Source organism: Callithrix jacchus, chromosome 18 (genome assembly GCF_049354715.1).
Source record: "Callithrix jacchus isolate 240 chromosome 18, calJac240_pri, whole genome shotgun sequence".
Classification (NCBI taxonomy): Eukaryota; Metazoa; Chordata; class Mammalia; order Primates; family Cebidae; genus Callithrix; species Callithrix jacchus.
In genome coordinates, this window is record NC_133519.1 from 27,453,987 (window position 1) to 27,473,837 (window position 19,851).

Below are 19,851 nucleotides of genomic sequence, written 5' to 3' on the forward strand. Positions count from 1 at the left end.
CAAATAGAATTTCCTCTTGTAAAGTTCTTCCAAAATGGACTCAGACTTCATTTGTCTGAAACGGTTTGTTGGTGGCTGGAAGGTTTCTTTCTTAAGGCCCGAAGTGTGTCCCCTGTATCATCGTATCACCAAGTCCACGGTTGGTTTGTCTGTCAGCATTGCAGTGATCAGTCTTGAAGACTGGTCAGGAGGTAGATGTCTCTCCACGCACAGAGGTGCATCCTTTTATTCCATGCATCCTGGTAGGAAGCCCAGTGCTTGGCACATGGCAGATGCTTCCTTCCTGTTACATGACTATAAACCCAAAAGTGTGTAGAAAAACTAAAAGTGCTAGGATATACTCTCGCATGGTACAGATGTTTGATGAGATGAATTCAGGCTTCTTTTTTTGCTTTTAAAAATCCAGTGATTTGCATTATACTGCTAACAATTAACACAACAACAACCGCAACAACCAGCTAATTACAGATTTTCATTAACCCAGACCTTGCTTTTCATCATTTCTCTCTTCATAATTATAAGAAGGAAGTGTTTTGGTTTGGAGAAAGGGAGGAAGCTCTAGGCATCAGATCATTATTCTCCAAACCCCAGGAGGGTGCAGGGAAGGCTTCTCCAGGAGAGCCTGTCCTTTTGGTGGGAGCTCAAGAGAGAAAGGAAGGAGGTGGCCCTGCCTCAAGGCCAAAGCAGTTCTTGTCGTGAGCCCAGGGCAGAGGCCTGTGGCTATGGCGCTGCCTAAAATGGGCTTTCTATGTTGCTGACTCTGTAAATGTAGAGCAATAAGTTATGCTGTGCTAACATTGTCCCAGCCTCGCTGCATTAGATGGAAAATTACACCTAGGTTAAATACACACACACACACACACACACACACACACACACACACACACGGCTTTGTACCTGTTCTTAGTCATTAAAATGTGTTTCTGAAGTGCTAAATTTATAGTTAATTGCACAGTTAATTCATTATGTAACCCTATTTTTTGTTTATAAAACACCAAACTAAAGCAAACCCAATTACTTGAAGTCTCAGAGATACCACAAAAGAAATGACTTAATTTAGTAAATAATTTTAACTTAAATAATTATTTACCGAGAGAGAGAGTTTGCTGAGTGCCTCAGGAGATTGCCTACTATTGGCCTCATAATAAACCTTCCATGTAATTTCTGATTAATTACTTACACAAGCAACATTTTATTTACTTTGAACAAGTTGGGTTTTAAAAAGAGGCTATAAAATATCAATGAGGACACCCAGCAGCACTTCCTGGGCTTTCTTAGGCCTGTGAAAAAATGGCCTCTAAAGGCAGATCAGCCAAATTCCCTTTGGGCAGTTTGTATTTCAATGTTTCTTTATGAATTTGGGGTTTTATTCCATACCATGGCCTAAACAAATTCCTGAGTAGCTGGAATTACAGGCACGCGCCACCGTGCCCAGCTAATTTTTTATATTTTTAGTAGAGACGGGGTTTCACCATGTTGACCAGGATGGTCTCAATCTCTTGACTTCGTGATCCACCCGCCTCGGTCTCCCAAAGTGTATCAGGACCTGGCCTTGAAAAATCTTGGGAAATGCGTTTTGAGAACTTCCTTGAAGTAATACAATCATAGGCTGAAGAAGTAGAAAAGAACTTAGCGGATGTCTAATTCAACTTTTTTATTATATAGATGAAGAAGCTTAGGTTTTGTTTGTCATGCAGTTTCAAGGTATCATACACAAAACAGGCACTCAAATAAATATCAGATAAATGGAAGTATGTAGTGATGCCAGTAGCAGCATTTAAAAAATATAAATGACTGTCAGATATTGAATAGGAATCCACATCGCATTCAGAGTATATTAAGAAAATATAAGATTATAAGCCGGGTGCGATGGCTCAAGCCTGTAATCCGGCACTTTGGGAGGCCGAGGTGGGTGCATCACAAGGTCAGGAGTTCGAGACCAGCCTGGCCAAGATGGTGAAACCCCATCTCTACTAAAAATACAAAAATTAGCTGGGTGCAGTGACACACGCCTGTAATCCCAGCTACTCTGGAGGCTGAGGCAGGAGAATTGCTTGAACCCAGGAGCTGGAGGTTGCAGTGGGCTAAAATCGCACTGTTGCACTCCAGCCTGGGTGACATAGTGAGACTCCATCTCAAAAAAAAAAAAAAAAAAAAAAAGAAAAAGAAAATAAGAAAATGTAAGATTATTAGGGTTAGATTATTAAGGTTAGTTTGGAAATAGAAAAATGGCAAAATGAGCCAATGATTTTCACTTGTTTAGAATTGAGACCTGGAATTTCTATGGTGTTTTTAAAGTGCTTTAGGGCATATGTTTATTTTTGAAATTAATGTGAGATAAGAGTGTTTTGAGAATTTTGTGTAAACTAGATATACCCTAATGTATCAGAAAAGTCACATTTAGGAGTCATCACTTCAATTTCTGATACTGTAGGCCCTGGGCGACAGGCCACATGCAATACCAATGAGGTCACTTCATTTTGAGCTTCTCACCACTCATGGTTGCTTCTGACCTGTGCTAGGTGTGAGGAATCCCAGTCAGGCCTTCATCTCTGGTCCACAGGGAGCGCAGACTGCTACAAAAGGGTCTTGAGGATTCACCTTTTAAAACAGAGCAGTCTTACTTGGAAGGGTTTTTTGTGGAGGGAGGGGGTAAAGAGGTGGTGACTATCTCTTCTTTTAGCTTATTTGAAGGGCTGTTTATGTAGAATTTTACCTGCGCAGCCCCAAAGTGATAGAATCTGGGCCAGTGAATGGAAGAGTCATAGGGAATGAGATTTCCATTCAGGGTAAGGTAGAAATTTGCGATAGATCCATCAGAAGGTGATTCCCTTGGGAGACGGTGTGTTTCCAACCTGTCTTTTCAAGTGAGAACTGGCATCCATAGTGCAGAGATGCTGGGAAAGAGCTCAGCTGGGTGGAGTAGGTGACAGCAAGGCCAGTGGGTGGAGGTGGCCAGAGGAGACCTTGGTCCTTACTTCACACGTTTAGGATGTCTTCCTGTCATATTTTCCTCTACCCTGGATACTCTCTGGCTTGTTAATGTCATTCTCAATGGGTGGGGCCCAATACTCCAAATTCAGGGCAGAGTATGGGGTAGGAGTAATGATGCCATTTGATTTGGACCCCATCTTTTATTTACACAGCCTAGCCTGTGTCAAGTCCTCCGTTGCACCTAGGCTTGACACATACCATTCTAATATTTGGTGCTGAATTTAAAGTTAATTAAATCCCTGTGACTTCCTTATCTGAACCACTACCAAGATAGATCTCTGATATACTGACTTTATGGAATGAGTTTTTTAAATCAAAACTTTATTCTGTTACATTTTATCTCATTGGTGTCAAACTATGGTGTTACTGATTTTGATGGGGGGCTGAGGGGGTAGAGTGGGTAACTGAATGCTGACTCTATCCTCTAGGCCTTAAGTGTACTTCCCCTTACTGTCTTCTCTGGCTTGGTAAGCACATCTCTCACTTTTTTTTTTTTTTTTTTTTTTTTTGAGATGGAGTTTAGCTCTTGTTACCCAGGCTGGAGTGCAATGGCGCGATCTTGGCTCACCGTAACCTCTGCCTCCTGGGTTCAGGCAATTCTCCTGCCTCAGCCTCCTGAGCAGCTGGAATTACAGGCATGCGCCACCGTGCCCAGCTAATTTTTTATATTTTTAGTAGAGACGGGGTTTCACCATGTTGACCAGGATGGTCTCAATCTCTTGACTTCGTGATCCACCCGCCTCGGTCTCCCAAAGTGCGTCAGGACCTGGCCTTGAAAAATCTTGGGAAATGCGTTTTGAGAACTTCCTTGAAGTAATACAATCATAGGCTGAAGAAGTAGAAAAGAACTTAGCGGATGTCTAATTCAACTTTTTTATTATATAGATGAAGAAGCTTAGATTTATCAAAGTAATAATCTTGGGTTAATGTTGTTGTTAGCCTATATTTGTTAATATCCTGGCCATGGTTTTCCATTTTGTTCAGGAGACATTATTTTAAAAGTCTTGCTGAAATCAAGACACATTGGATCCATGGCATTTGGTATGGACATATTATAATATGGCATTTACCTAAGACTACGTCAGCCAAATACACACACACACGCACACACACACATACACACACACACACACACAAAGTACAGTTTAACTACTTCAGCCAAATACACACACACACACACAAACACACACACGCACAAAGTACTGTTTAATACTTCAGCCAAATACACACACACACACACACACACACACACAAAGTACAGTTTAATACTTCAGCCAAATACACACACACACACAAAGTACAGTTTACTTCAGCCAAATACACACACACACAAGTACACACATATGCACACACACCATTGGTTTGGCATCTGTTTTTGTCTTATGCTGCTTTGAATGGACCAACTTTTTCTTTCCAAATGCTCTTAAACCATATCTTTATCTTTCTAGAATTTCGATCAATTTTCAATGTAGAGAACACTTATATTTAATTTCATAAGCCTTAGAAAACAGTGTAACTTCTAGAGCATGGTGGTTTATTAATGTCTTTCTTCCTTTCTAATTTTTGGCAAAAATCCCTAAAATTCAATTTAGCTACATTTTAAAATGTCTTCTAGAATTTGGGGTTTACAGTGGCTACATTCAAGGCTTTATACCTCCTTCAATTTCCTGAAGTCAGCCTGCTCTTCTTTAGAAAGTCTTTGTATCCCTGAGAGCATGGCCTCAGTACTGATGAATGGGTGGCAGGAACACCAGGTACCGTGGGAAGTTGCTATATCTGCAGGCAAGGGTGAGCCTTGCCTGTCTCAAGGAGAGCTTACACCAGACGCTCACATTTGAGACTGCCCTGACCTTAGCCCAGCTGGAGGAGACTCTGGACTCTTGCTCTGGCCCCACCTCCATTGTCTTCTTTGTATCTCTGTTTTCACCTTGTTAAGGAAACAAAATATCCTCTGTCTCCTCACTTCCCTCCCCAGCCCAGACACTGCATAGAAACCTAAAGGAAATTATCCCAAAAGAAGAAGGGAGCTGTTGATAAGCCTCTGTGGGCGTCTGTGAAAGCACACATCATCTGAATGACAGGTTTGCATGTAAACAGCCGCAACTCATGAAAATAGTTTTTAATCTACTTGAAAGGCATATTCTCAGAAGGAAATCAAGCTCCCTCCAGGTGCGTGGCAGCTCTTTGAAGGAGGAGCTGCTGCAGCAAAAATATAAGCCATTAGGAGATTCTACTTTTTATGACCCTTTCTTCTCCTTCTGCATCACCTCCCCGGCTCCTCCCCATTGGCAAAACCATCTCTACAGGGCTTTTGACTGGAGAAAGGGGGAAGGAGGAGCTGGGGGAATTACCTTCTCTCTTGGCAGATCAGGGCCAAGTTTCAGCAATGGGGCACTGAATATCTACCTAATTTTGTTTCCCCTCTTTTTTCCAGACTATCCTTCTCTAGGTAGAAATACCACTCCCCAATGCCTCTCCTCCAAGCCTCAGCTGTGTCCACCATGCTTTCCAGACCCAAATCCTGCATGTCTTTAATGACTCAACTTAAATCTCATCAAGTTTTTTACCCTGTGGCACAGACTAAACCTTTGACTAAAGTCTTCCTCTTGTCACACGTTATAGTACAAAGGATATGCAATTAAGTTACAACTCTTTTATTATGGTAAAATGCACATAACATAAAATTTAATATTTTAATCATTTTTAGGTGTACAGCTTATTGTTCTTGTTAGGACATCCACACGGTGGTGAAACTATCACCACCATCCATTTCCAAAACTTTTCCATCATCTCAAACTGAAACTCTACATCCATTAAACATTAACTCTTTATTCCCCCTTCACTACATTTTAATTATATAAATAATAGAGGAATGCATTGCAAACAATAAAATAACACAAATAGATAAAGTCCTCTTTGACTACCATACACAATAGAATACCATTGTATTGTATTGCTTCTGCATTGAGTGTATATATATATATACACACACACACACTCAAATATATATTATATATATACTCAATAGATAGTCAAAACCATATATACACGGTTTTGTATGTAACCTTTACATGAACAATATCACAGCTCTATATATTATGCAACTACTTCCTGTTTTCAATCAGTAGAACCTCTTGGAGGTCATCCCACATGAGTACCTAGAAATCTACCTTATGATTTTAAAGTATTACATAATATTCACAATTATAGTTAGCCATTTCCCTATTTAGTAATTTTTCAGATATTTTTATTACATCTAATGCTGCTGCAAGCATGTGAATGAAACAAATATACTCTTGAGTTTCTCAAGAGCAGATACTCAAAACGATTGCAGGGTCATAGGGTATGCATACTTCTGATTTTGATAGAAGCCACTGGATTACCTTCCAAAGTGGCTGTATTCGTTTGTAATCCAACCAACAGTATACAAAAGTATCCACTCCTGTATGTTCTTCAACATTTGGTGCTGAATTTACCAAGCAGTTACTTTCTGTCTGGCATGTACTGAACATTATGTGTATGAAATCATTTAATGTTTGTAACAACTCAAGAAGATGGGTGTTAATATTATTAACCCTCTGCAGTTTTAATGAGGCTAAGAACCTTGTCTTGGGGCCGACATTGGCAAGTGGTAGCCAGGATTTAGACTCAGCTTGACTTCAGATCCTACACCCCTATACGCTGGGCTGTTTTATCTGACTGCCGCCCATCTGATGGGTTAAATATGGCACGTCTTCGGGGGGTTTTAATTTGCACTTTCTGATGGCTTGTTTGGGGAACATCTTTTCATGTGTTTATTGGTCATCTGTATTTTCTATTTTGTGATTTACTTTGTCATATCTTTTGCTCATTTTTCTATCGGGTGGTTTATTGATTGGTAGTTTAGGAAATGCTTCTGTTCTGACTTCTTTGGTGAGTGATCATATTTATATCTTAATTAAAATCATCAGTACAGCCAAGTGTTAACCGAGCCGAGACCCTACCCTAGCTGTAAAATGCAGGACATGTGAAATTCAAATATCCTTGTATACATTTAAGAAGTTTTCATAGAAACATACACATTGATTTACTCATTCACTGGATACTTTTTCTAATTGAATGATGCCTCTGAACCAAGAACTGTGCAAGGTGTAGGAAAAACTATTAAAGTTTGCAAAGAGTGCAAAGGAACATCACAGTTCACAGAAGGCTTAGTAGAGATCTTATTAGAAACAAAGAGCTATTAACCTTTACAGTAAATTGATCTATAATGAATGCATTACTAATTGTGTTCACCTGCTTTTGCGAACTGCCTTCTACTGAAAATATGTAGACTATCAATTAACCAACATAAGAGTCTGCCAATGTAAATATTTTTAAAGTTTAGATATCATTAGCCTATCAGAGAAGAAACTACTCTCAGAGAATACTTATTTTGGTCTTCCCTCCCTTCCGTTTTTTTACTTCTTTCCTTCCTTCTTTTATTTAAAAAAATTTTGTGGAATGTTGAAATATGGTGTTCTGTATAGAGCAGATGCTAAGAATTGTGGATGGATATTTTGCATTACTATATTTGAGCAGAAAAAGGAAAACTTTAGGAATAACTGTGCTTTTTAAATGGAGGCAGATCCAAAGGATTTTATGTGTTTCAAGCACAGTTTTACCCTGAGCAGAAAGATATCTACATCCTCATTTGGTATTGATCCAGAACATTCCCCAAATGAGGAACATTTAATAGCTCCAGATGTTTTTCTATGTGTATTGGGCAGGTGCATCCACATCTAACCCCAAATCTTGTGGCACTGTAGTGCAGACACTGCCATTCGGATGGAAACGTTTTCTTCCTTGAAGCTCTTTTTGGTAACTGCTCTGTGTACACACACACACCTGCTGTGCCTAGAGGTAGGATTGCTTCTAGTGTGTTCTGACTCTTTACCCCATTTCAGCATAAGATAACCAGACACTGCCTCCTCCCCATTGTCATTTTCCTGCCCCTCATCTACCAAGAGTCGGGTCCAGGCTGCCTGGCACCTGCCAAGGATGCCTTTCTTCCTGTCTGTGGGTCTGGAGGCTGGAAGGTGCTCATGGATCCAAAAATCAATGTTTCCAGGACTCTCTTCCTTTGGAGCACAAAGAATGCTGACTGGGTGACAGCTCTGAGGTGGCATGTCAGTCTAAGAATAGCTAGGGGCACTGAACAGGCATCTCAGTGGGTGGGGCAGAGCTGAGGAGCTGCCTCTGATTTGCCTGTATTTGCTTGCTGCTCGTCACCAACCGCGGGCTCCTAAACTGCAGAGCAGGGTCCCAGTGTGTGGTCATTTAGCACACATGGAAGATACAGTAACCACAGAATGTGTCTCAGAGTCACCCTTAGAGTGTCTTCCTTTGGAAAAGAACATCCCTGGAAAATAAGTAATTTGACTTGCCCTTTATAGAAGACAGAAATAATTAAGGGACAAGACTGTTTAATCAGTCTGTCAGCAAATAAAATTGATTCAGCATCCATTGTGTTACGGAGAGCTCTTTGCACTCCACTATAAATTGACTGCCAAATATCTGTGCTCTGAAGCCTCTAACCTGGTGAAAGGAGATGTGGCTTAAGTTTTCTGATTGGTTCTTATATTTTAATGGGCATGCAAATCACCTGGGGATCCAGTTAAAATGCACATTGTGACTCAGTAGGTCTGGCTGGGTCCCAGAGGCTGCATTGCTAACGAGCTCCCTGGTGCTGCTCTTCCTCCAACTCTCCAGAGTGGATGAAAACCCTGCTCTCACCCAATGCTGGAATTTCTTCTTAATCAGAAGCATTGTTAATACAATTGAAAGAATGGTGAATTGAGTGTCACTATATCTGGGTTCTGGCTCAGTGGCTCATTAGTGGGTAGACTCTCCCTCCCCTGTAGAAGCCACATTCCACTTTATTATTTCCCCAACTCTATCCCATCCCTAGCCTCCAAAAGCCCCCTTGTTGTGGGTGCATTCAGTGTGAACTATGCCAGCCAGCTGGGGTTGAGGAACCAGGACTTGTTGGCCTAAGACTTTGCTGTCAATGGCCCTGCCTTTGGAAGGTGTTTTTTTGTTTGTCTTGTTTTTTTTTTTTAGAAGACTATTTTGATGGTAATGCACTGGGGACTTATTCAAGGCCACCATGAGAAGAAATGGTGGGTGGGGCAAGTGGGTCTGTGAGCTCCATTTTGATGGTGAAGAGAGGAGAGCAGGAACAGGAATCATGAGAGGCAGGAGCCTCCCAAGAGGGAGAAAGTATAGGGAAGGAAAGAAACTGAAAAGGAAAAAAGAAACTGCAAAGGCAAAAAGCAATTTGTTGTGTTGTGGAGGGGAGTAACTGGAGCATGAACCAGTGTTTTGGCAGCAGGCATAAAAGGACAGGGATTTTGAGAGGTAGCACAAAAATGACATGCTAGGCCTTGTGGAGGATGTGGAGTGAAAGGAATTGCAGAGGCAAAGAGAAGTCAAGGGTGCATTTTGTGGTGAAAGTGCAAACTGCCAGGGGCTGAAGATGGGTATTTATTTGGATGGCAGGCCTGAGAAATCAGGCCTGAGGAGGAGGACAAAGGCTTTGAGTGAGGTAAGATTTTGTGAAGGCTGAATTTTCAGGTGTCAATGAGTAGAAAATGTGAGACAGAGAATCTGGCAGGACATGAAGAATACTAAACAGATGGAAGAAAATAGCCCTTTGGTGGAGACCTGGAGTCTGCTAGTGTGGGCTGAGGAGTGACAAATGGGACCCAAGAGGACCCCTGGTCCTGCCTCCATGGTCAGCCGATGTATGGAACACTGTGCCCTCATCCTCTCCAAGCTCAGCTCCTGCCTATTTGAACAGTGGAGGCTGGGCATGAGCTTGGCAGGTGGCATGCACAGTGCGCCCTCTCCAAAGACATAGAAACTTCTCAGAAGTTTCTACGGAGAGTGCAGCTATTCATGAAGGAAACCAGGGGGCTGCATGTTGCCTACCTGCTTCTCTCGAGACCATCTCAGCACCCAGATCTTAGCAAAGGGCTAAAAAGCTCAGGATAGTGAGTTTAAGAGCAGTGATCCCACTCCTGAGCTGGGTCCCGCAGCTGCAATAATGTGGCATCCGTCAGAAGGTGCTTCATATAACTCTAAGTATGGGCAGCATAATTGACCATGGGGAAAGCTTCTGGACTGTGAAACCCATTGCTGTGTTAGCTCAGCCACGACTGGATGTGTCAGGGAGGCTAAGACAGGGCTGTTCCTGGGACAGGAAGTCCTCTGACTGTTACCTTAGAGGACTCACTGACAGTCTTGCGGAACCTTTGAGCCTTTCTTAGACTGCATGGCTATCTAGGATGCTTCCACCCAACCTGCCTCCCCGCCGCCTTTCACTTGGAATCGTGGTAGTCCGGCAGCTGTCCCAGCCTTACCTACTCCTTCTCCATTCCCTCTCACATAGATACTTCCCTTGATGAAGGTCTCGTGTATTCAATCCTTCTGGGTCTTGGAGGACACAGGCTAACACAAGTGGAGGCCAATGGGGAGGAGGATAGAAGCCAAATTTGTATCAGTTAATGATATAAATACCAGGAGGGGAGAGGATTCTTGGAAATGCACACAAGCTGAAGAGAAGGAACTGAGGCCAAGTTGTGGAGGTATCAGGGAAGATGATTGTGGGCATTGCCCGTTCCCATACTCATACCCTGGAACCTTTTGCTACTGGTTTCTCTGGCCTTTCCACAATCTCTGTTGTAAGCCTTTCAGTCTCTGACCACCACCACCTTCTGCCCATCCAGCTTACTCCCCAGTATCCCTACTCCAACGACTTCCACCTTACCCAAATAGACAGCCCATGGGCCCTGCCTGACAACTTTAACTGTCCCTCTCCCATCTTGCCGTGGCCCTCCGTGGCCTCCGTGGCCTGCTTGGCCCTCACTGGTTATTATCATCTCTCCATGCATCAGCGCATTCACTCTCTCAACCCTCTTCCACTGCACTGGCTGGCAAATCTGCAACCTCCGTTAAAGCCAGCTCTCCACCTACTCCACCCTTGCAGGAATGCAACTGAAAATGGCTAGCAGAGAAAAAAAAAAATCCATGACGTTACGTTAAACTTCACAGTCACAAACCTCACGTCAGCCCTCAGCTCCGGCGGGCAGTGCTACTCTGTCTTTCCTGTCCATTCACTTTCCCACACAATTTCTCACTTTCTCTTTTCTCAAACAACTTCTCTCCCTTTCACTGTTTTCTCTTTCTCCATAATGTTGACTCCATTCTTCCAGCTACTCAGGCTAAAATCTTGAAGTCAGCCTGGATTCTTCCCTTTTTTTCACATCCTGCATCCAAGCCATTAGCAAACCCTGCTGGCTCCACCTTTTAAGCAGCTCCAAAATCAAACCACTTCTTATGGCTTCCACTGTCTCCATCACCTTGCGCCTGGGCTGCTGTGGTGCCTCCGAATTGGTCTTCCTGCTTCCTTCTGATCTTGCCTCCCCACCCCCAGTCTGTTGTTAACACAGCAGCAGGAGTGATCAGATTAGATCATACCGTTTTTCTGCTAACAACCTTCCCATAACTTTCTAGCTCACTTAGAGTAAAAACCAAAGTCGTTATGATAGAAGGCCCGCAGGCTCTGCCCTCGTCGCTCCCAACACCACCTCCTATTTCCCACTGGCTTTGCTCTTTCCACTGTAGCCTCACCCATCAACCTTCCTTGACCATCCGGCCCCTGCCCACTGGTCTTCTCATCATCTCTCAGACACACCAAGGACATCAGCACCTTTGCACTCACTGTCCCCTCTGCATAGAACCCTCTTTCCCCACTGCTGAATTCCTCGGTTCCTTCATGTGTGCTCTTCACTGTCACCTTTTTGATTTGGCCTTCCCAGCCCCACCATATGGAAGGGCAAAGACTTTCCCCCACCCCCAGCACTCTGCCCTCATACTCTGCTCAGTGCATTCTCCTTTCTTGGCACAGAGCGCCACCTGACACGTGGCATGTTTGTTCGTTGTTTGTCTTCCTAACCTAGACTGTAAGTGCCCCCAGGGTAGTGTCCCTGCTCACACACTGGTGCACGATACATAGTTATGGGATTATGGAATGAATGGAAGTTGAAGGAGGGAATGGGGTCCAGCTAATGAGAGAGATACAGAGGGTAGGTTCAGACCCCAAAGGGTGTTCTCATGGGGAATGTTTTGGTGGGGAAGGCCAGAAACCCAGGGTAGAGTCGAAGGGGTTCTCATGATGGAAAGGCAGGGCTGACTCTGAAGTCAGGACTCCTTCCACGAACACCAAGCTGCCTTTCTAAGCCTTAGTCCCCTTACCTGCAGAATGAGGATGGGAGTGGCCTGCTTCCCCAGGTTATTGTGAGGTTCACATGGGATGGTGGTGGCATGAGGCCTGGCATTTGGTGGGGGCTCAGGAGAGTCAGCTGGGCCTGAATCAGGCCCATAGCAGGGTCAAGACCCCTGTGCGCTCCCAAGTGGAACTGAGATATCAGCCTCAATTTGCTCCTTGCAGAGCTAATTTGATGGTGGAAAGCCATGTCAGTTGGGGGGAAGGGTCCATGAGGGCACACAGTTGCAGGACTTGAAATCACAGTGCAGTAAAGAAGGAAAGGTTGGGGCTGGGAGGGAGGCGGAAGGCACAGTCAACCTGTTGGGGGGCTGGGCGGGGTCTTTCCAACCTCTGTCTATAGCCATAGGAAGGAGCAACTTTAAGGGGAAACAAGTGGTGATGTATTTCTGTATTCAGAGCACTGACATTCCTCCAGAAAAAAATGAGAGGAGATTATGCAGGAAGGGAATTGAGTCTGTCAGGAGCTTCGAGAAAGAAAGGGGAAAAAGGACGTAGAAAGGAGCTGTTTGTTGCTCTTTGTTCAGGCTTTTATCTCAAGAGTCTGTTTGTAAAAATGTTCTCTCTTGGCCGGCCTCTTTCACTGCAGCTTGGACGCTCTGCCCCCTCCCCCTCCCCACCTTGCTGTTGTTTGAGTTAAAGCTCTTACCTTGATTAAATAATGAATAAAAGCTCTTCTCAAGCCTGACTTTGCTGGTCCTAGGGAGAAATTACAGATATATGTACATACATATACATGCAAAATAGCCTGAGATAAAGAGGCTTGGGATAAACAGTTTTCCGTTTTTTTTTTTTTTTTCTTTTAAAGGAATGTCATTCATAAACTACACTCACAAACAACACAAATTTAAACTAGGGCAAACCAGCCTAAGTGCAGCTAAAGAGTTTGACTTAACAAAGTTATTGGATTTAAAAGCATTTATTTTCATTTAAAATTATGATATTCATTTTTAAAATGGGTTAGGGCCTTCTCCCGTAGGGTTTCTGTCTCAGGCAGGTACTGAGCTCTGTGTATGACTGTCTGTGTAGGCAGGATTATCTAATTTGTAACCAATGTTTTTATTTGGCTTTCTTTCTTAAGGCTCATCAATTAAGGCAAAACTATTTGTAGTGTACCGTCTGCACAGCCATGGTATCTTCAGTCCAGAGGACTGGCCTTGCCCATTTTCTCCCTGCCCACCCTGCTTTCCGCTTGCTAAACCTCTCTAATCATATCCTACAGCTGTAAAAAGGAGGAATGGCACTCCTAGCTGCCCCACTCATTTACCTGTGGGCACTTTACGCTTTTTTTATCTGTTCTAGATTGAGCCCTTAAGTGTTGACACACAAAAGAAAACCAAATACTAGAGGAAGTCTCATTTAATGGCATAAAATGAGCAAATCATGTACAGATTTCTGAGCCCTGTTCACTCACGATTAGCTACAGATTGGTTAACAGTATTCGTAAAGTCACAGAAGATCCTGCAACCGGAAGACTAAATAGAAGCACAATTCTGAAATGAGGGACTTGCTCCTATGCACATATTGGCTAATATTCATCTGTTCATTCATATATCCATCCATCCAACAATTTTGTATTCAATGACTGTACTATACAGGCACTGGAAACACAAAGATAAGTGAAAGCAGCACCATGTCTGGCCTTGAGGAGCCTGAAATCTGGTGAGGAAGATAGATATCAATCCAATAATCACCCTAATGAAGAAATAATAATGAACCGAGGAAAGCATTCTGAAGGAAAAGAACATAGTTTAATAAAAACATATTACGGGAATGGAGTCAGAAAAGATTTCTCTGAAAAATTAATGCTTGAAAGTGATCAAGAGAACGAGTAGGACTCAAGGAAGAATGTAGGGTGCATTCTAGAAGGAGAGGTTTAAGGAGCATAGGGAATTTGAGGACCAGCAAGAAAGGAGATGAGTCCGGAGCACAGAGAGCAGGACAAGAGTGGTGACTGACAAGCCTAGAAGAATAGACTCAAGCTGTACTAATCATCTATTGCTGCATAACGAATTGCCCCAGAATTTAGCACCTTAAAACAACAAACACTTATTATCTCATAGTTCCTGTAGGTCAGGGATTGTGGAGCAGCTTAGCTGTGCAGTTCCCATTCAGGGTCTGTCTTAAAGTTGCAGTGAAGACGCTGGCAAGAGCTGCCATAACCCGCAGGCTTGTCTGGGACCCCAGGATCTACGTACAGGAGCTCTCACTTACATGGCTGTGGGCAGGAGGCTTCAGTCCTCACCATATGGACTCTCCATTGGGCTCCTTTAGAGTCCTCATGACATGCAGCTGGCTTCCCCAAGAGCAAGTGATCCAAAAAGAAGAGCAAGCAGGAAGACCTAATTCCTTTTATGTCCCATTCTGGAAGTTACACCGTATCCCTTCTACCATCCCTTCTGCTTGTTAGAGGAGAGCCAGTAAGTGCAGCCCACACCCAAGGGGAGAAGAACGAGCTCCACCTTTTGAAGGGGGAGTATAAAAAGATTCATAGACATATTTTAAAAGCACCACAAAAGCCAAGAGGATGTTATACAAGAGTTGTGTTTGTTTGCTAGGGCTGCCATAATAAAGTTCCACAGACCGAGTGGCTTAAACCGTGGATATTTATTTTGCCATGGTACTGGAGGCTATAAATCTGAGACCAAGGTGTCAGCAGGGTCGGTTTCTTTGACTCTCCTCCCCTTGGATTGTAGATGTCTTCTTCTCACTTTGTCTATACATGGCTTTCTTTGCCTGACTGTACCCTAATCTCTTCTTTTTTTTTTTTATGTTTGCTCCATATATAGTTTTTTTTTTAAATTTTTTATTGGATTTTAGGTTTTGAGGTACATGAGCAGAGCATGCAAGACAGTTGCGTAGGTACACACATGGCAGTGTGCTTTGCTTTTCTTCTCCCCTTCACCCACATTTGGCATTTCTCCCCAGGCTATCCCTCCCCACCTCCCCCTCCCACTGGCCCTCCCCTTTTCCCCCCAATAGACCCCAGTGTTTAGTACTCCCCTTTCTGTGTCCATGTGTTCTCATTTTTCATCACCCACCTATGAGTGAGAATATGCGGTGTTTCATTTTCTGTTCTTGTGTCAGTTTGCTGAGGATGATGTTTTCCAGATTCATCCATGTCCCTACAAACGACACAAACTCATCATTTCTGATTGCTGCATAATATTCCATGGTGTATATGTGCCACATTTTTCCAATCCAGTCTATTATCAATGGGCATTTGGGTTGATTCCAGGTCTTTGCTATTGTAAACAGTGCTGCAATGAACATTCGTGTACATGTGTCCTTATAGTAGAACGATTTAAAGTCTTTTGGATATATATACCCAGTAATGGGATTGCTGGGTCAAATGGAATTTCTATTTCTAAGGCCTTGAGGAATCGCCACACTGTCTTCCACAATGGTTGAACTAATTTACACTCCCACCAACAGTGTAAAAGTGTTCCTTTTCCTCCACATCCTCTCCAGCATCTGTTGTCTCCAGATTTTTTAATGATCGCCATTCTAACTGGCGTGAGATGGTATCTCAATGTGGTTTTGATTTGCATCTCTCTGATGACCAGTGACGATGAGCATTTTTTCATATGATTGTTGGCCTCATATATGTCTTCTTTCGTAAAGTATCTGTTCATATCCTTTGCCCACTTTTGAATGGGCTTGTTTGTTTTTTTCCTGTAAATCTGTTTGAGTTCTTTGTAAATTCTGGTTATCAGCCCTTTGTCAGATGGGTAGACTGCAAAAATTTTTTCCCATTCTGTTGGTTGCCGATCCACTCTAGTGACTGTTTCTTTTGCTGTGCAGAAGTTGTGGAGTTTCATTAGGTCCCATTTGTCTATTTTGGCTTTTGTTGCCAATGCTTTTGGTGTTTTGTTCATGAAGTCCTTGCCTACTCCTATATCCTGGATAGTTTTGCCTAGATTTCCTTCTAGGGTTTTTATGGTGCCAGGTCTTATGTTTAAGTCTTTAATCCATCTGGAGTTAATTTTAGTGTAAGGTGTCCTAATCTCTTCTTATAAGAACATTAGCCATAGGAGATTAGGACCACTCCAATGACCTCACTTTAACTTAATTGTCTCACTAAAGCCCCTATCTACAACTAAGATCACATTCCAAATACTGGGCAGGGTAGGATTTCAACATGTGAATTTTGAGAACACAATTGAGCCCGTAGGGATTTTGGTATTTATTCTTAGAGCAACAGAAAAGTACTAGGGTAATTTAACCATAGGGGCGGCACTATTTGCATTTAGAATTTCCTCTGGTTGCAGTGTGAGATATGATTGGATAGAGAACAGAGTGAAATTCAAAAATTTATTTACTTGGATACAAAATTGTTAGGACTTTGGATAAGTTGAATACGAAGGGCAAGAACAAGGGAGGTCAGTGATGAAGCTTGGATTTCTGGCTTGAGCCACTGAATGGGGATAAATGATGCTTCATCTTTAGTGAGAATCTAAAGAATGATGGAACAGATTCAGGTTCAGAAGTGATGGTAGCGACTTTGAGTTTGTTCTGGTTGTGGGGTGTTGAAGAGCCTGGAGGTCAACCAAGTAGGGATATCCCTTGGGATACTGTATGGTTCTTTTTTGTAAGACTGAGAGGAAAATTCTGGACTGTAAATATTAGTCTCTGAGCCATTGGCAGAGAGGTGGTGTCTGAAGAGAGGATATGGGTTAAACTGGACAAAAATACAACATGACTAAGAAGAGAAAGTATCCTGGAGCTGAGCCTCAAAGAACCCTGGCACATGCAAACATCGGATTTTGAAGACTTATTCTTCCATTTTTTATGTACACTCAATTTAAAGGCATTCCTCAGCTAAGTCTTTATGGAATTTGATGTTACATATATGAATAAGTTAGGGGCAAGAGAGCAGTGGAAATGTACTTTAGCATGGTCCATGATTTTATTGTACAGAAAGTTACTGCCTATTATCCCTAGTACTGGACACATGGAAGGAGGCTGACTTCTCTATGTCATGCATGTATACACATTGCTGAAAATGAGATCAAATCAGATGAGACTAGGCACATTCAGTGTGGTGTGGCTATAGACATGAGATCATATCAAAGCATTCTCAGTCCTATGTGGCAAATTTTAGAACAGTCAACTGTAGAACACAGTGTTTGCCTCACCCCATCCCTCTTCTGAGTCAGGAATGGCCAGGAGAGGAGCCATTGTGAATGACAGTGTACAGTTGGGCTTCTGGAAGACCTAGGAGGATGGAGGGAAATTAATCATCCAGGTCTCCTTGGATAACCACATTTCCCACCTGTGACACGGGGGATGCTCTATGGAGATGGGGCTCCAGGGCCCTGGTAAACAGGTAACCAGATCGTCTTAGAAGAGGATTTCTCTTGGGAGACAGTTTGTGTTTCTAAACTGTTATAGTTAATTTGATGTCACATATGTGATTGGGTACCTTCTCTGTGTCCAACATACATGTAGTACAGGCTACAAGGGAGACAGGTGGATGAAGGAGGGTGTTTGAGAAATAAAAGAGAAGTGAGAAGTGTGGCCACTGTGGCCTCAGAGACTTCTGAAGAGGTAACAGAGAGCAAGCTGGGATTGTGTCTGATGAAGCAGTAGGAAGCTTCATACTTCAGGAAAGAAGTCTCTTTTGTTCAAAGACTGTGCCCTCATTGCCTCTAACATTCTGTATAGTTTACAACTGTTTATCGTGTTTGTAGTTTATTGTCTGTGTCCTGTCACTTGAATGACTTCCCAAGTGCAGAGGTCTGTCTGTTTTCCTCAATGGTGTATTTCAAGCTCCTGGAACAGTGGCTGTACAGAGTAGATGTTCGATGAATATTTGTTGGATGAATGAATGAATTCCCACTTCTATGAGGCAGGACTGATGTGGTTTTCCCGGCCTGTGGTGTTGGCTTCCTGCATAGATCCTCACCAGTGCACAGAGCAATGTGTAATAAATAGTCCCTCTTTACCCTATTTGTCTCTGTTTGTCTGCACACCTTGAAGGAAGGTAGGGCCTATTCTATGGCCTGTGGAGTTCATGACGCTTCTTCCCAAGTCTCCCACTGTCCTTCTCATGAGACCTTCCTCTCCCTCCCCTATGAGTGGATCCATTCAGGGCAGTAACTCCTCTGGCCACCTCTCCACTGCTTACTCCTGCTTAGGCCTCAGCAAGACTGATCTTTGCCCATGGTGTTCTCTCAAATGTGCTTGGGAAGGTGAGCTCACTTGTTTGAAGCTGCAAAACTAAAGGCTTTATTCTTCAACTGTGCAAACTTCAGACCCAAGGCAGGTGGAAAGATAGGTGAAGGGAACTTGAGTCACGCTCCAATTATATTAACCATTGCTAGGGCAGGTAGCCTGCACAAATATATTTGGTCAATCTTGGAAGGATGTGACAAGAACAAATTAGTTCCCAGATGGCCCCTGTGTCTCCTCTTTGGAGGTCCAGCCAGAGCCATGTCTAGCTGCACAAGACCGTGTCCCAAGCATTGCCAGGGGCAGAGAGCCGGGTCTTTTCCCAACCCTGGAGTGCCCTGACCCAGGCTGTGTTTTCCTCTGCTCTCCTCAATGGCCCCTGCTCTTGCATGTCTCTGCCCCAAAGTTAATTGGCAGAGACCAATTAGATAATTGAATCTCACTTATAGATGCACTTTGCTTTCTCTTCTTAGTCATGTTGTATTTTTGTCCAGTTTAACCCATATCCTCTCTTCAGACACCACCTCTCTGCCAATGGCTCAGAGACTAATACTTACAGTCCAGAATTTTCCTCTCAGTCTTACAATAAAGAACCATACAGTATCCCAAGGGATATCCCTACTTGGTTGACCTCCAGGCTCTTCAACACCCCACAAAAAAAAAAGAATCTCACTTCTTTTTTTGATAATCTAAAAAAGAAATTAGATAATTTCATTTTTCCCCTCTTATCTCCTTTCCTGACACCCAAGGATACATTTTGCTCCATTCATTGTTACTTCCACCTCTGGTTATAGCATTTTGACCGTGGAGTATGTCATGGGAACCCAATGACTTTGCCAAAGCAAAGTGCAGAATTGAACCTAATTAAGAATGAAAATTAATTATATATGAAATAATTTCTGTGGGATTGTAGAGATGAATGTGGGTATCCTTACTGAAGAAGCCACTCAGAGGAGGTGAGACATGGATGAGTCTTGAGACAGGAGTTGGAGCCATTTCAGGATGGCATGGGACAGCCCTCCTGAAATGGAATGCATGTGGGAATATCACATGATGGGTTTAGCAGCTAGGGAGAGAATGAGCCTGAAGAAAAAGGTTTGTGTTGGAGAAAAGAGCAAAAATAAGAAATCTGATTACTCTCCACAGCTGTAGGCTGCCTGTCTGTCAGCTGAGCTAGCAGGCTTCCCCTGATCTGAGCATTGAAACCGACAAAGACATTAATAAACCAGGTTCGGGGCTGAAAAAGGACAGGACCTACCGAGAACTCAGTCAGTACCTGTTTGAGGCTCTGAAGCTGATTTTTAGGGCATGGAAAGAAGGAACTGGGTCTGGCTTGTTAAGGAACACGGGGTAGAGAGACCAGAGATTTCACTTTT

At 43.1% G+C, this 19,851-nt stretch overlaps 1 protein-coding gene across 1 annotated transcript in view; it reads left to right on the plus strand.

Annotated features, from left to right (window-relative positions):
* Positions 1 to 19,851, plus strand: part of TNR (tenascin R) — a 440,410-nt gene that overhangs the window by 35,026 nt on the left and 385,533 nt on the right. The window lies entirely within an intron of this gene.